This window comes from Equus przewalskii, chromosome 15 (genome assembly GCF_037783145.1).
Source record: "Equus przewalskii isolate Varuska chromosome 15, EquPr2, whole genome shotgun sequence".
In the NCBI taxonomy this organism is placed as follows: Eukaryota; Metazoa; Chordata; class Mammalia; order Perissodactyla; family Equidae; genus Equus; species Equus przewalskii.
In genome coordinates this window covers 82,163,111-82,179,575 of record NC_091845.1, presented here as the reverse complement: position 1 = coordinate 82,179,575, position 16,465 = coordinate 82,163,111, and positions in this window count along the sequence as shown.

Below are 16,465 nucleotides of genomic sequence, written 5' to 3'. Positions count from 1 at the left end.
ATGTTAATAGCCTTTAAAGAAATCAATATCCCACCATCAGGCTCTCCCAAGGAGCGCAGCCCAGGCCTGGCAGGTGAGTCATTACAGCGCTGGTTGTGGAAACAGCTGCAAAGCTTTCGCAGGGACATCAGCTGGTATGCAAAAGGGCAGAATGTGGCCTTAAGATGAAACTGAATGCAAAGTCAAAATTAATTTAACTTATATTTTATTTATGATTCAATGAATTAATAATCAAAGATATTTGCATGGGCAAGTTTTTTAAGCAGAAGAGTATCCTTTGATTGAATTAGTATTTCCCTTCACAAGATATTTAAAATATTAGCATAAGGGGCCAGCCCAGTGGCACAGTGGTGAAGTTCCCATGCTCCACTTCAGCAGCCCGGGGTTCACCAGTTTGGATCCTGGGCGGAGACCTATGCCCCACTTACCAAGCCATGCTGTGGCAGGTGTCCCACATGTAAAATAGAGGAACATGGGCACGGATGTTAGCTCAGGGCCAATCTTCCTCAGCAAAAAGAGGAGGATTGGCAACAGATGTTAGTTCAAGGCTGATCTTCCTCAAAAGAAAAAAAAAATTAGCATAATAGAGCTTTTTGGAGTAAAATCCAAAAATCCGCTTGTGAAAATTCTTGATACCTTAGACAGTATTACCAATCTGAATGAGTGAGTGGGTAGCAGTTGATGCCACACGATCTTATACAAGTTAAAGCCCATCCGGGACAGATTTTGTTTTAATGGAATTTTCTTACAGTAAAATTGTGTTAAAAAATGGGACTTATTGGTCTATTTAGTTTCTGACCTAAATCAATATCCTTAAGGATTATTTTTCTAGCTTATGTCCAAGAAACCTTTTCAAGCAAGAATTTACTTAGGTTCAAGAGTGATAAGGAAGGTGGGAGTAAAAGCTATTCATGTATCAGGAAACTGAGGCATACCCAAGAGCTTCTTTATTTCCCAAAAGACGTAACTATTACTACTAACGAATTTGAAATCTCCTTGAGCCACCCAAGACCATTAATTTCTGTTCATGTAGATCACCTCTGTAATTATTTTCATATACTTTCATATGTGGACATAAATGATGGCTTTTGAGGCCTTTATATTTATATCATGCTGATAACATTATTCTGCAACTTACTTTGGTTTAGTCTTGTCTATGCTTAAGAACAGAGAGCCTAGGGTGGAATCCCAGCTCTGCCCGCTCTCATCTGCATGACCTCAGGCAAGTGACTTAACCTCTTCCTCACCTCAGGTTTCACATCTGGAAGGTGCGAATGCATCATAGGGTTCTGGAAGGTTTAAATTAAAATCCTTTAGACCAGTGCTTGATCCATGGTGTAAACTCCTTATGTGTTGGCTTATTGGTATTATCAGATGCTATTCCCTTATTCTTCTTAATTTCTGAATATTCTTCCAAATTCTGGAATCCCTGGGCATCTCCTCCATCTCGTGGCTTTAAAGCCCATTCACACACTGACAGCTCTCAAACTTGGGTCTCAGAGCTGGACTTTACCACTAAACTCCAGGTTCACATGTAAAACTACCTTCTAGGCATCCCTAACGGGGTGTCTGGTGGACGTCTCAGAGCTGCCGTGTCAAATCCTGTGTTCCATTCTTCCCCCAGCCCAACCTCTCCTCCTTCTCTCCTTCTTGCAGATCAGCCTAAAGCCCTTGCGATACTCTCAGACTCCTTTCTGTCTCTCTCACCCCATCTCCTGTCTGTCAGGAAATTCTGGGCCCTGTCTTCCACCTGCACACATCCAGCATCCAAACTCTTCGCACTACGTCCACCACCCCAACTCCGGCCACAGCTACAATCATTCTCATCTGGATTATTATAGTAGCCTCCAACTGGATTCCCCTGCTTCTGCCCTGGCCCCCTCAGTCCTTTCCCCACACAGCATCAGCAAGATCCTGCGAAAACATAAAGCACGCCTCTTCATCCTTCTTCTGCTTGAAACCCTGCAATGGCTCCTCCTCATTCAGAGTCCAAGCCAAAGTCCTCACAACAGCTATAAGCCCTACCTACAAAGTCACCCCCACGTCTGCCCTCTTCTCCCACTAGTCTTTCCTCGCTCACTCTCTTCCAGTTGCATGGCCTCCTCACCACACCGCGAACCATCCAGGATTCTCTCACCACAGGGCTTTGTACTTCTTAGAACGCTGACTAGGCGCCCTTCTCCCAAAGAGCCACATGGTTCCCTCCCTCACATCCTCCCGGTACTTGTTCAAATGGACCTTCTCACTGAGTCCTCTCTGATCAAACTTTTTAAGAGGACAAACCATCCTTCCCATGTCCCCACTCTGACCTTGCACTGCCTACCTCATTCCCTGCTTTTTTTTTTTCTCCATAGCGCTTATCACAATCTTTCTCAATACTTTACTTTTTAAAGTTTCGTTTCTTGCCTATCTCCCCCTACTATAATGTAAGCTCCATGAAGGTAGGTACTTTTGTCTGTTTTTCTCAATACTTTATCTCTAGTGCCTGGGATAGTGCCTGGCACATCATAGCTTCTGTGGGGTATCAGAATGTACCACACCAAAATACGTCTGTTTGGCTTGATTATCTTTAAGGACAAAAGACTCTAAAAGAAATTTTGACCTTCCTCCTAACTTTCTAAAATAATTTAAGATAGAAGGTCTGTCCCCAGGACAGGCTATCATCATAGATAACTCTGGGTATTGGTAGACTGGGAGGATCCTTGCTAAACCCACTCTTATCAAAGTTCCCTCTATCTCTTTCTCTCTCTCATCACATCATCTATAGATGGCCCAGAAAACATTTGTTTATCAAACATCTGCTTTTCCATCTCCATGTAAATTGCCTTCCTCCCCTTTGAAGTCCCAATATCCTCCTTTGTCTTTAGCTGAAGATGGTATTTAAGGTGGTGGCTTTGGCCATTTTGGTGAGTTACTCAGTTTTCCTGGGTTTCTCCCAGGTATACTTTGATTCGATTTCTCTCCTGTTAGTCTGTCTCATGTCAGTTTAATTCTTCGACCAGCCAGAGGACCTAGAGGATAGAGGAATTGTCTTCCTCCCGTACAGTAATCACAAATATCAAGAATAATGTATGTCAGTAAATATTTGGTAAATAAATAAGTCGAGGCGCTATGACTTATTTACCCATTCCCTTGAGAAGTGACATTTGAATTGTCTCCTGTAATGTGAACATCTGTGGGTGTCTTCCTAAAGTAGATATCAAAAAGTGAAAACACAGATTCGAATATTTGTACAAATTCATTTTAACAGTTACTGCCCACTTGAGCTCCAAAAAATCTGTAATAACTTATACAGTCATATGTCACTTCATGTCAGGAATATGTTCTGAGAGATGCATCGTTAGGCAATTTTGTTGTTGTGCAAACATCGTAGAATGTATTAAAGGGGAACAAAATTTGCCGCTCCAAAATGTGTCTCTTTAGCATGAGGATTATTTTAGGAGGATTATTTTTAAGGAACAAAAGACTTAGAAAGTTTTTCTTGTTACCTTGCCCTTAACTGACTAAAAGAACTCATATAAATAAAACTGTCTCAGGAAGCAAGCTATCACCTTAAAATAAAATGAACCAGGTCGTAGACAGGGAGTAACCTAGAGAAGCCTGTTGGGCTCCCCTCTGTGTTCTTCTGTCTCTGTGTAGCCAAATAGACACTTGTTTTCCAAACATATGCACCTTTTCACCTGCCTGTGAGTTGCCTTCCTTCCCTCTGAAGTCCCTGACTCTCCCCACCCCCAGCATCTTCTTTTGTCTTTAGCTGAAGATGGTATTTAAGGTGAAAGCGTTGGCCATTTTTGGCAAATTACTTGGTTTTCCTGGGTTTCTCTCAGGTATACATGTTATTAAACTTTTGTTTGTTTTTCTCCTGCTAATCTGTCTCATGTAAATTTTCTTTTTAGACCAGCCAGAAGAACCTAGAATGGTAGAAGAAAATTTCTTACTCCCCTACACTATTTACACAAAGCCAGATGGTATAGCCCGCTACACACCTAGGCTATTTGGTACTAAACTTACAGGATCACCATCATATATACAGTCCCTCGTGGACCAAAACGTTATTACACGATGCTTGAGTGTATTTCCAAGAACAGTATATAAAAGCACTCCTTCAAAATCCACCTCTCATATTTTTCCTTTAATCTGTTGATCCTTTTGCTTGAAATATCCTCTCTGTTCTCAGCACCCATTCTCTCCCTGGTGAAGTTCCAACCATCCTTCAAAACCCAACTCAACTGGCATAGTCTAGAGATAGGCAATTCCCTCTGGTTTTCCTAGAAATTAGTCATTTCCTCATCTATGCTTTTCTAGACACATTTTATATACCCCTGTTTTAATTCTTATCATGTTGTTTTGTAATTTGTGTATCTTATATTTGCACTATACTATGAGCTCCCAGAATCTGGAATATTAGTGTATCTTTGGATGCTGGCAGAGTGTAGGCAGACAGAAGTCAATCAATCAATTACATAATATATTTCCTTGAATAATGTTGATTCTTGGTCCTCTATTCCAGAGATTCTGATTCAATAGATCTTAAGTAGGTCCCAGGAACCCGAATTTTTATTCAGCATCTCAGGTGATTCTAACTTAATTGATTCACAGAGCAGACCTTGAGGAATACAGTTACTAAGAAATACTAGGGAAAGTATACTAGAATCAAGCATTATAGAATTATATCCTCATGCACTATCCACTGTTCTTACAGGTGAGCTTGTTAAAAATCATTTTTAACCACTTCATTGGGATAAGATTGACATACAAAAAGCTGTACATATTTAATCTCTACAACTTGATGAGTTTGGAGTCACCTATACACACATAAAACCATGATCACAATCAATGTCATAAACACATCCATCATCTCCAAATGTTAGCTCCAGCTCCAGTTTGTTGTTGTTATTTAACATCAGCCAGTTGACTCAGTCAACTATCCTGAGAATAAAAAACGGACTGGCTACAATTTACTCCAGTCAGACTAAGCCAAAAAACTCAGAATCAAGTTTCCTGTTGTTTTAGTGTTATCTCAACTTACTGAAATATGAGCAAGAAGAGTTAATGTAGCTTTCAAACTGGGGGAAACAGGAGCATATCGGAGGAGAATGTGCTGTCCCAAACCTGCACACACCAGACACACAGAATAATTAGGACAGCTATTCTTATCAATCCCCAGTTTATAGAGATGAAAATTGAGGTTCAGAGTGCTCAAATAATTCACTCAAGTGCACACCCTCCTAGTAACTGGTAAAATTCAGAGTTTTAGCTCAGGCCTTTCTGACTCCAAAATCACTGCTTTTTTTCCAATATACCACACTGTTCCCATATACTCCAAAGGAAATATAGTTGAGTGTGTAAAAACATGATTTGTGTTTCTTGTGATGAAGAATTATTTAACACTGTCATTTAACAGTTGTGTGATCTTCTACTGATCCTTTCATCTCTTTGGGCTTCTCTGTCAGGTGACAACAATGTATGAAAAGAAACAATGCTGACCAAAGGCAGGGTATAGGAGCAAGACCAGCAGGCAGTAGCTGTCAGAAGATACCAAAGATGGTGACTCCATATGCCATTCATTGGTGCCCCCAGATGAAGATTGTCATGGACACTGTCTCTTCAGGAGTGAACAGAGAAGTGATCGGAATGAGAGCCATATTTGGTACCGGCAAGCAATGAGACAAAGTGCTTAAGATCCGTGTCAATGGGCCCAGGTCCAGAGCCCAGCTCCAGTGCTCTGACTAGCTATTAGAAATCTGACAAAGTACTTAATCTCTCAGCCTCAGTACCTCATCCACAAAATGGGGATCATAATAGTAGCTCCCTCATGGGAGGATGAAATAGGATGCTGCCATAGCATGGCTTGACGAGGGATGTGTAGGTCCATGCCCGGGATCCAAACCCATGAACCCCAGGCCACCAAGGCGGAGGACATGAACTTAACCACTACACCACCAGGCTGGCCCCCAAGAGTATTTTTTACATTAATGCATTAAGACACTGTAAGTAATCATGGCTTATAATGAATTGGTACTAGTTTTCAAATGAAAAATTCATGACAGAACCAGAGCTTACGCTGTGTAAAGAAACACAAAGATATATGTGCACCTTGATATATTCTTAATAAAGAGACTCTAAGAAAACTTATAATGCCATATTTAAACAAGTCTAAGCAATCTGATAATATTTGTCATTATATTCTACGTATTGCCTAGGAATTGTTGAGTGCCCACATTACACACTATGTTTGTAAAATATGTGTCTAATCCTCATACAAAACTAGAGTTTAGCTTATATTTTAAAATCAAATAAAATTATGTGAAAATTTTCTTTCTGTTAAAATCTATTATTCACCAGAAGACACAACTATGTAACTGAATTAAAACATTGCTCGATCTGGTTAACTTTAAGGTATATGAGCTGCACAAACAATACTTTGTTTGTGCAGTAAAGGAAATTATTATTCAACTAAGGTTGGAGAGAGCATATAAATATATTAATTCGCACAACAACAAGTTTGAAGGAAGAGACATTATATTTATACCTCATTAAGAAGTAATGCCTACGGTGTCCTGTGACTTTTGGAAAAGCTGAAGTATTTTGAGGTCCATTTTTCTGAAAGATAATAAATGATTTTGAATTAAGGCAAGAAAACAATGTCCAATGGCAGAAAGTTACCAGTCTCGGTGGGATACCAACAGTGTGAATCAACAGGCTGAAATCTATGAACCATTGAAGAAGTCCTCGAAAGCGTCTCATCGTGAACTTTGGCAGCAAGTATGTTTACTACAAAGCACGTGTAAGAGTGATCAAATAAGTCATCTTTAGAGTTTTCAAGTGTTTTAATTTCTAAACTTTCTTTTGAAGAGCAAACTTTTCATATTATTAGCTACTGTGAATTATAGATTACATCTATCCACTCTCTCAAGATGTTTTGGAAGATGGATGAAAGCTACTTAAGACCTAGTTTATTTATTTTATCTAACTTTATTTTTCATGCTATTAATGTTTTTCCATTTAACTTTCTATTTGTAAAGTGTTATAATAAGGTAAGTTATTAGAACCTTAGTTTGCTTTGTAGAGAGCAAGTCTCTGGTTGTCACTTTAGAGGACAAATAGGATATCAAATTAAATTTTTTATATTTATTTTCTTATAAGACCCAAACTTATATTTCAGTGACTTTTATTCAAACTCACTACCGCTGAATTACAAAATGTTGTCTTTGTCCTTAAGACCATGACAGAGAACTTTATCTGCATTCAAATTGCCTACTGGTTTGTGGTATTTCAATAATAAAACAGCAGGATTGAAGGCTCATGATGAGAAATCTGACTAATTACCTGTTAGATGATAGATGGTTGTAACTCGGCAGTGCCAGTCACTGAAAACAAAACACTTCGAGATATCAATCAGCTTCCTGACAAATCCAATTTCCCTCACATTCAGTGGACAATAAATGGGAATTTTACCTCCACATCTACATAGTGCAGAGTTTTAACTTCAAAATATGCATAATGATATTTTAATAAAGTACAGATATTTTTAAGTAAATTAGTATTTAAATACCTGACATATTCATATTCCATTCTCGCAGCTTTTAAATAGATAGATGGTGGAAATAATTAACGTTGTAAATCTGTATTGTATTCCATCGAGAAGGGCAAGGTGTACTTAATAGTAGTTTCCTATTTTCCTTCTGCATTTACATTTAACTCAAATTATTCACAACAACTCTAATGGCTGTGTTCACTCTCTTCATTTTTTTTTAATTTTGTGGTAAATGAGTTGAATGTACATTCTACATGAGATTCAAAAAGCAGAATGTCCAATTAACACTGCCACATACCAGCATGTGGGCAGAGTGAAAGCAAAGAGGGATTGAAGCATGGAAATTGAATGTAGGCCCAGAGAAACATGGCTTTCTCCCTTGCAAGAAGGGATTGCATAGTCAACATTTGGAATTTATGGTTAACTCTGATAGGTTACAACCTTCAACATCTTACTCTGTGACAAAAACAAGAAAATGAAAGGTTGCAGAGGAATAGAGAAAGGAAGAAAGATTGTTTGCTTCCTCTTTATTGAAGAGGCAAAGACTGAAAAGTTTGATGGCATGTAGTCTGAAACCAGGCACTTTCCGATGTTGTTAGTGGGAGGGTAAGTTGATGCAACTTCTCTGAAGAACAATTTGGCAATGACTATCAAAATTCAAATGCTTAGACACAGCAATCCACTTTAGGAATGTTTCCAATAATTATCCTCATATAGCTCTATGAATGCTCACTGCACTATCATCTTTAATAACAAAAAAGAATTTTTTTAACCGAAAATAACTTAAAGTCCCTTCATAGGGGATTGGTTCAATAAAGTATGTACACCCATACAATAGAACACTATGCAGACAAATATAGTGTTTAAAAAGAATATGGTAGATCTGTATGTGCTGTTTTGGACCAATACTCAAGACACATTTTAAGTGAAAATAAGTCAGATACATCTGAGCTTTTTAAAAGGATATAAATTAAAGGGTATAAATACAAGTATGTATTTGATCATGAATAGAAGATTTATGGATAGATACATGAGAAAATGCTAGCTGTGGCTGCCTTTGGGAAAGGCGCCTAGAGACCTGAGATAGAGAGGCTTACTTTCCATTGCATGCTCTCTTAACTTGCTTGAAATTTTACCATGCGCTTTTATTTCTTTTTCAATGATAAATAAATAAACAAATGAAGAAATAAGAAAGAAAGAAAAGAGAAAAAAAGAAAAAAGAACAAATGAACAAAAGAGAAAAGAAGGATAGAAAGAAAGAAAATACGTACACACAGATGGGTCTGTTTGACTCTGAAGTCCATCCCTTTCTAGCTGTTTCACAGTCAAAAACTTGTCAGGAGGGATTAAATTTTTAAATCAGCCTAAATCCAGCACTTTCTTAAGATAACTATGAGAACAGAAATAAAAGACAGCCCGGGTTGGTACTAATAAGCTGAACTTGAACATGACCATCCCCTGAGGCTAACTAGTTGGCTGTGACCTAGGCCAGGACTAAGAATTATGATTGAGTGTTTGAGGACTGCAGTGTCTAATTCAAGCCACCTGAGAGAATGAAAGGCCACTCTAGCAGCGAAGCACTTCAAGTTCACACTTTATCTGCCCAGCCAGGCAAGGAAGGGGCTATACAAGGACCAGAGAAGTCAGAAAAGTTCAAAAAGTAGGAAATTCCCCCCCAACTCATCCTCGACTCACTACTTTGAAGATGTTGGAGAGAGATGCCTCTTCTTTCCGAGGTAATGAAACACATGTTGGTGAACACACACACAAGGACTCACACACACACACACGCACAGACGATGCTTTGTCTTTCCTGTGCTCTTTGCAGAATAGGAATTAGACACCTGCAAAAGTCAGAGAAAACCTAGAAATGACCAAATGCATTGTCAGAGCTAATTTTATCAGTAGAGGGGGTGAGTCTTTAAACAACACATGATTAAGGAGCATTTATATATTTGACTGGAAATCTCTACCACTAAAGGCATTAAATTACACTAAATATAAAATCGTGAGTCTAAGGTATAAAAAATTTTTTCCCAAGGTGATGAAAAACTGAGGTAGAAGTGTGATTTATAATGACAGGCCACCTTGGAATGATGAGATACAGGAAGCAGAGATGGACTCCTAAAGGAAAAAGGAGATTTAAAGGAAAATCTTTACTTGTTTCCATATTTTAACCAGGGTGAGTCCTGGCCAGAAAATTTGTAGGTATGGTAAGGCTATGGATGCCTGTATGAATAACTAGAAAAAGAATAACTCCTTTACCTTCTAACACCTTTGTTTCAATTAAATATATAAATATATATTTTAACATATAAAGATTAACTATAAAGATCAAAAAGATTACAAAATTATATTAAATAAGAAAATGAAAATAATTTTATGCCGTATGAGGATGCAGAGCAACTGTTACTCTCTTACATTTCTGGTGAGAAATTAAATTGATATATTTTTGCAGTCTATATAAAATAAAACCTATACTTACCATATTAACCAACAACTCCACTCCTAACTATTTACTCAAAGGAAATGAAAACATGTATCCCACAAAGACTTGTACCTGAATGTTCATAGGAGTTTAATTTGTAATATCCCCAAACTGGAAACAGCCTAAATGCCCATCAAAGAGTATATGGAAGCACAAATTGTTTTATATTCATACAATTGACTACTGTGCAGCAGTAGAAAGGAATAAATTACTGATATGAGTGACAACGTTATGCTAAGCAAATGAAGCCAGATACAAAAGAATATATACCACATGTTTGCAATGATATGAAACTCTAGAAAAGGCAAAGCTAATCTCCAGTGACACAAAGTCCCTTGGGGTTTGCCCGACTCCAGGGCTTCAGGGCAGTGATTGGGATGGAGTGAGGAAATGCCCTTTATATCTTGATTGTAAAAGTTGTTACATAGGTATATAAATTTATCAAAACTTCTCCAAAATATACACCAAAAATGGGTGCATCGTATTGTACATTAATTATACCTCTATAAGTTGACTTTTAAAACAAAGTATCTATGCCAACAATTTGAACTGTTTTGAAAGTATTTGCCCTTATAGTTAAGTAGCAATTTGGAAGGAACATGAATTAGTGAAAGAAGTTGGATTTATTGAATGGTGAAACTGTGGCTCAAGTTTTGCTATACTTTATTTAGAACTCCATTAATGTTGCTAACATTTTAAATATTTATAAGGTGTAAGACCATAACACATACAATTGTATTTATTTATATTATAGTCGGCAACGACGTGAAACATGTAATAAAACATGATTTTTCCTATCTAGATTTTGTCAACAAATATTTTTGGAAAGTCTACCATATTCAAACACTATGTTGATACGTTGACACAGAGATATAAAAGACTGAGATTCTGGTCTCCAGGAGCTTTCAACCTAGTATGAGAGATATACGTTCATTAAGAATGCATTTATTCATTTACTTGGGTTTAAAATAGGTAAAGACTAGTCCTCATTATTAATCCCTGCATAGTATATGTATTTAGAAAATGTTGAAGTTGGATCTATGTGAAGATTGAATAAGGGGAAAAAATGCAGATGGGGATTACCAACATATAAAGAAAAGAAAAAACAACGTGAGACTCAAAAGAAAAAATCTTGGGGCCAGCCCTGTGGCCGAGTAGTTAAGTTTGCGCGCTCCGCTTGGGTGGCCCAGCGTTTCTCCAGTTCGGATCCTGCACGCAGACATGGCACCACTCATTAGGCCATGCTGAGGCGGTGTCCCACATGCCACAACTGGAAGGAACCACAACTAAAAATACACAACTGTGTACTGGGGGGCTTTGGGGAAACAAAGGAAAAAGGAAAAAAAGGAAAAATCTGAGAAAAAAATTTTAAAAAAAGAAAAGAAAAATATCTTAATATGTTATTGAAAAATTCATAGAAAAGAAAAATATGAAAAAACTCAGAAGGAAATCTAAAAGGAGTAAAAATGTAATACTTTTTATTCAAGGTTCCTAAATAGGGAAAATGCAAACTAAAAAAACAAGCTTATTTGAGGAATCAATTATTTGTATTATCAAATTATATAAACATGTATTATATAACATGCATTCATAGGTATTCATCCAAAAAATGTAAACTGTGAAAAAATGCTAACATAACAAAAGTATTTCGAGTTCTTAATAATCACAGGTGAACAGTCACGCCTGCTTTCTCTCTGATCATTTGCAACTCATGAAGTTTTTCAAAGGACATAGTTAACAAAATACACATTTTCCACCAAAATGTCAAATGAACTTTGAAATTAGGCCCCAGGATTAGCCCACAACAGACAACAGGGATCTTCAGAGAACCGGAATCTAGCAAGAATCTTCCAACTTTGTAACAAGGCAACGAGATAAATTCACCAAACATCATTTAAGGGGCAAATAATGGGTAAATCAACATTTGAAAAGATAGATGCTGTTGAAGGACTAGAAAAAATAAAGCTCAAAGTTATTTTTATTTTTAATAATAAATTATTATTAGATAAAAATATTAGATATCCCCCTAAACAGCAACACATATTCAATGACTCTTGAAAAGTTCTTGAGAAATGCTAATGAAGTGTCTCAGTACTAGAACTCAAGAAAAAAAGGACAGGCTGTTGGTGGGCAGAGGGGAAAGAAAGAGGCTAGAAAGTCAGGGTGTTGGGGAAAAGTAATGACAATTTGAAACAAAATGGATTAAAACTTAATGTTTAGTGGTAGACTGGTACTTAGATAATATTGGTTTAAAGGGCATAAGAAATTGTGGGTGAAGTGATATGGAATCTGGGATATTCTTCAAAATAATACAGGAGTGGGGAGTGGGTAAGGGTATTGGAGAAACACATGTGGTCATTAATGATAGCTTTTGAAACTGGATGGTGGCTATATGGAGGCTTACGATAGTATTTTTCTGGTTTTTTGCATATTTAAAATGTTCCATGATAGATTTTTTAAAAAGAAACAAATTTAAAAATAAGTGAAAAATGGAGAGTGGGGACAAACAAGACACTAAAAGTGTCCATATAATTTATTGTCCAAGCTGGGACATGTTGGGAATGAAAGAGAGCAGTATTAACAATTATAACTGCCACAGTCTAAGCCAGTGCTGTCCTGGGAAGTCCAGGATATATGGCCACTCTACTTTTAACCAGCAGGTTTCAAATATCAGGCTAATGTGATTTAAGATTTGCTACAAAAACAGGAAACAGAGAGAACAACTTGTAATTGAGAACATTTAGATCATTAGCAACCAGTTGTTTTTTAAGTCTCTGTGAAGAACCAGTCCCAAATCATTGCCATAACCACTGATCCTTCTGGATCAGAAGTAGCAAACTGGTGGCCTGGACTTGGTTCCAGTCTGCAGATGTGTTTGCTTTGGCCTGCAATGTATTGGGTTACAGAGTACTTTCCTTAAAACCCTGAGTTTGTTGCCAACACTTCCAAGCTGAAAGACATCATGTTAAAATCCAGATTTCTAGCTTCTCTTGAAAAACTTGAGGAGTGTTCAGACTAGGCAGACATTTCCCCGTGTCAACAATCAACTGGAGCAGAGCATTCTCTCTCCAGTCCACCCCAGTCCTCAGCTCTCCCTAGCATTTCTGATGCTGGGCTGTCCGCTTGATTCTTTCTTTGGCTCCTGCAGATACTTGACTTTTCAACCCTCGCGCTAGATGAAGCTCTCAGCATCAAAACAATGAAAGTGAGGTTGGCTGCAGAAGCTGTCGTTTTACCAGCAATTGAAAATACAAATCAACAAACTCAGACAATTAATCTGGAAATTTTGAAGATTTGAAGGGGATAGAGTTTTACTACTGTTCAAATAGTCCTAACAAAAGAAGCTAATTCTATTCAGAAAATTCCTCCCTGATTTTTCTACATTTCAGATCATTTCATGTGTCCCCAAGTAATTTAGCCTGAACTATATGAGTAGGGCTCCTAGAAATTCTCTTACTAAAAAAGACAATAGCCAATCTACTGCCCACTGGCAAAATGCACAGTGAAAGACCTCAGCCCAATGACTGCTGCCCACCCTGCTTCTCCCAACCAGCCTGGAACATCACTGGCTGGGTGACTGTTAGCAAATCTTCATTAATTACAAGCCACATAAAGAGCTGTGCAATGTAGGAGGTTGGGGAGAGAGAGCTCCTGCCTTCATAAGAGAGAGTTTAGAACTAAAAGGGGTTTCTAGCTACAAAGCAGTCCAAAATAAGATAGGCTGTTTTGACAGTAGAGAGAAAAGCATCAGAAAGCAAGGATGCTCATCCTAGAGATTGGTACCCAAACAACAAGTGAAAAAACTTTTATTCTTTAGCACAAAGGAAATGGAGAGGTAGTGTTGATTTCATAAGCAACTTATAGGGACTTACAAGTTTTGAAAAAAAAATATTACTGGCAAAAGTATCCATGGCCTGAACTGGTGTCTCTTGTAAGGCAGAGAACTGTGTTTGCTTGCTTAGTGTTGGTCCTAATCCAAAAAAGAGAGTTATCAGAGACCAGGTTGGGGGACTTTGTTTCCTGCTGGTTTCCATTATTAAATCGCCACTGCACCCAGGCCAATGTCCACTCTTGTCCCCACGTGGACTATTCAGGATGCTTTGGCCTCTCCCACTATCTCTGGATTTCCACTGACCAGTTCATCTATATTAGCGTTTTAAGGTAGGGATGATTGGTATTCTTGGTATTAAAACAGAAGAGTTAAGACCTATTAGAGAATCGTCTTAAACATGTTGTGGTCATTTACATAATTAAAAACTTCGCAGAGGCCGGCCCCATGGCCAAGTTGTTAAGTTTACGCACTCCGTTTCTGTGGCACGGCGTTTGCAGGTTCAGATCCTGGGTACAGACCTAGCACTGCTCATCAGGCCATGTTGTAGCGGCGTCCCACATAGAAAACTAGAATGACTTACAACTATGTACTGGGGCTCTGGGGAGAAAGAAAACACCAAAAACAAACAAACAAAACTATGCAGTGATTAAGAGAAATGAGCTAGAGCTATAAAGACTCTCTAGCACGTAAATTGCTCCATGAAAAAGATTCCAAGAAAAAGTATTTAAAGCCTTGAGACTGAATGAGACCACCAAGAAATGAAAGTAAAGATAGAAAAGAAGAGGTACAAGGTCCAAGTCTTGGGTGTTCCAACACTTAGTTGGAAGGTTACTATTTTATTTATCCTATATATCCATTATCTCCATTCCTCTCTTCCTATTGTCTCTTTCAAACCTACTCCAAAGAGAGCTCCATCTCCATCACCACAACCCCCTGACTGTTCATGTCAAATATACTCCATGTTACTAAATTAAATGATCACATCTGTCTGCATCTGACTTGGCCTGCCGTTAATATTTGACACAGCTGATCATTCCTTCCTTCTTGACATACTTCAGTCACTTGCTTCCTGGACACCACAGTGTCCTGGGTTTCCTCCTTTCTCACTCACTGCTTCTCAATCTCTTTTGCTAGTTCTTCCATAGCTCTAGGACCTCTAAATGTTGGAACACCCAAGACTTGGACCTTATACCTCTTCTTTTCTATCTTTAAATTCATTTCTTGATGGTCTCATTCAATCTCAAGGCTTTAAATACTCTCACTATGCTGAAAACTCAAATCCAAGTGCCTGCTCCACCACTCTACACAAACACCTAAAGGCATCTCTAATTAAACATTCCTAAAACTGAGTTACTGATTTTCCCACACATACACATCCTACAAAGCTTCCCCTTCCACAATCTTCTTTCAGTTAATAAAAACCATTCATCTAATTATTCAAGATCAAAAACTTATCAACCTTGACTTCTCTCTTTGCCTTCCATCGACATCTAATCCAGATGAAACTTCTGTTGGCTCTATCTTCAGAATCAATCCAGAATCTTGACTACTCAGCACTTTTTCTGCTACTTCTTTGTCCAAGTCACTGTGATCTTTTGCCTGGATCATAGCAACAGCCTGCTTCCAACTGCTCTCAACACAGAAGCCATAATGATCTGCTTAAAATATGTGGATTACTTTGCCCAGAAACTTACAGTGTCTTCTGTCTCACAGAGAATAAAAGCCAAAGGCTGTAAACTTGCTAACAGGAGTCTAAATGATCGATCATCCAACTCCTTCCCCCAGCGCCCAGCATCCCTTAGACACTATGATCTCTCCTCTTCTCTCCCTTGTTCATTCTGCTTCAGACTCAGAACTCCTTCATTTTCTTGGAACATGCAGGTCACTTGATATTCCCTCTGTTTATAATGTCTTTTCTCCAGATGACCTCTTACAAAATGTCACACCTTCAAACTGAGAGGTCCTCTGACTATTTCCTATTTATCTTCAGGATTTATTTTTTTATTTTAATTTTTTTTTTGAGTAAGATTAGCCCTGAGCTAAAGTCTGCTGCCAATCCTCCTCTTTTTGCTGAGGAAGACTGGCCCTGAGCTAACATCCATGCCCATCTTCCTCTACTTTATATGTGGGATGCCTGCCACAGCATGGCTTGCCAAGTGGTTCACAGGTCCGCACCCAGGATCCCAAATGGCAAACCCTGGGCCACCAAAGTGGAACGTGTAAACTTAACCCCTGTGCCACCGGGCCGGTCCCTAGGATTTACCTTTTTGCATGGCACTTATGATCTTCGCAAGTATCATATAACACACTTATTTATTTAGTTTTATATCTGTCTGCCTCCACTAGAAGGTAAGCATCATGAGGGCAAGGATTTTTGTTTATTTTATCCAATGTTAAATCCCCAGTGCATTCAATTATTTTTTTTAAATGGAGAGATGAATGTATATAATATTATATATTATCTGCGGAATGTGTGTACGTGTGTATATCTTCAAACTAAGTTTGGCTCTAGAAAGAGTAGTAAGTAGGGAGAGGGTAAATGGGATCATGATTGGTGAGTGTGGAAGAGGCTGTCAAAATAGTACTTTATCCTTATAAGCATTGTTTC